The sequence below is a fragment of the Trichechus manatus genome, unplaced genomic scaffold, assembly GCF_000243295.1.
Source record: "Trichechus manatus latirostris isolate Lorelei unplaced genomic scaffold, TriManLat1.0 scaffold00283, whole genome shotgun sequence".
In the NCBI taxonomy this organism is placed as follows: Eukaryota; Metazoa; Chordata; class Mammalia; order Sirenia; family Trichechidae; genus Trichechus; species Trichechus manatus.
Genome location: NW_004444219.1, coordinates 1,835,117 through 1,837,125, shown reverse-complemented (window position 1 = coordinate 1,837,125; position 2,009 = coordinate 1,835,117).

The following is a 2,009-nucleotide window of genomic DNA, read 5'->3' as shown; positions in this document are numbered from 1 at the left end:
GAAGATCAAAGACTACAGCCTTAAGTATGGATTACACCTTATAAAGAAAACAAAAATCCTTACAACTGAACCAATAAATAACATGATGATAAATGGAGAAAATATTGAAATTTTCAAGGATTTCATTTATTTGGATCCACAATCAATGCCCATGGAAGTAGCAGTTAAGAAATCAAATGATGTTATTACACTGGGCAAATCTGCTGCAAAAGATTGCTTTCAAATGATAAAAATCAAAGATGTCACCTTGAAGACTAAGCTACGCCTGCTACAAGCCATGGTATTTTCACTGCATCATATGCATGTGAAAGCAGGATAGTGAATAAAGAAGACCAAAGAAGAATTGATGCATTTGAATTATGGTATTGGCAAAGAATATTGAATATACTATGGACTGCCAGAAGAATGAACAAATCTGCCTTGGAAGAAATACAGCCAGAATTCTCCTTAGAAGCCACGATGGCAAGACTTCGTCTCACATACTTTGGATATGTTATCAGGAAGGATCAGTCCCTGGAGAAGGACATCATATTTGGTAAAGTAGAGGGGCAGTGAAAAAGAGGCAGACCCTCAACGAGATGGAATGACACAGTGGCTGGAACAATTGGCTCAAACGTAACAATGATTGTGAGGATGGTGCAGGACCGGGCAGTATTTGATTCTGTTGTACATAGGGTTGCTATGAGTCAGAACCCACTCAATGACACCTAACAACAACAACTATATTTCAATTTTAGACCAATGTGGAATCATTAAAAAAGTATCTAAAATGTAAGTATTGTTTCTACATGTCAAGGAAAATTTATAATGATAGGTGAGAAATATTTTAAAGTACCTTCTTAAAGGTCTTCAACACAGCAATTGTAAATTTTATACCCACTGGCTCCATTTTGGAACAGCCATTGGTGGCTTATGGTACAATTACTTACTGAGCTTCCTACCATGAACACAGGGCTGTGCTTGGCCCTGAATCTATGGTGCCGAAGTGGACTGTCATGACCTCCATCTTCACAAAGTCATAGAGCATTAGAATTTCTGCTTTATTTTGCTAGTAAATATTAATGCGCAGTCATTAAATAATAGTTGAAGTTTTGCTGATGCTGCAACTATTTTACCTGAAAAAGTAAAATTGTCAAGAACATGTTAAATGTGCCCCGAGGGAATGGGCTTTATGTAAAAATGATTTTTTTCAAACTTGGGACTGTAAAGTATAAAATATTTTATTGAGATATGAAATTCAAATATAGACAAAATAGTGTTATTATAAAATATTTTATTGAGATATGACATTTAAATATATATAAAATAGTGTTATTATTTTAAATACAGTATTCAGATACTTAGAAATTCAGAATAAGTTATTTTATTCTAAAAGGTATGGCTTTATTTTGAGGTATAAAACATTTTCTTAAAATTTGTAGTCAATAAGAACATGAAGTTTAGGTGGAATTGTAGTGTTTAAATTACATTGTCTTAGTTGCACATTACAGAAGATTTTTATTACTATTATAAAATATACTTTTAAAAAATATAGAGGCAAACAGGCTCATACAGAGACAGTGATTGCATATTGAAGAGCACCCCAAAGCCAAAGATGAACAGGAAAAATCACTGAAGATATTAAAATGTGAACAAGGTTAAAAATTATCATTATTTTGTACTTTATCTCCTACAGGAAACTTGTTTAAAACATACTTTTAAGGGCTAAAATACATTGGAATTTTGGAATTTTTTTCAAATCTGGCAGATAAGGCCCAACCTAATTCTGCTCAGGTTACATCCATCTATGTGCTTATTGTAATTTCCAGATATGAAGAAATCTTCCTCTAGACACTCAGAGAGCTAACAAATCAGATATTTCAGCATAATTTCTATATAAGATCTCTTACTTAAATAGGGCTTCAGTTATCTTTTTGCATGCAGGTATTACCTTGGATGACTTTTTTTTAAAGAGGTAAAGTGCAATTTCAATAACTGCTATATTTGAATTTGTTTCCCTTGTGCATAAT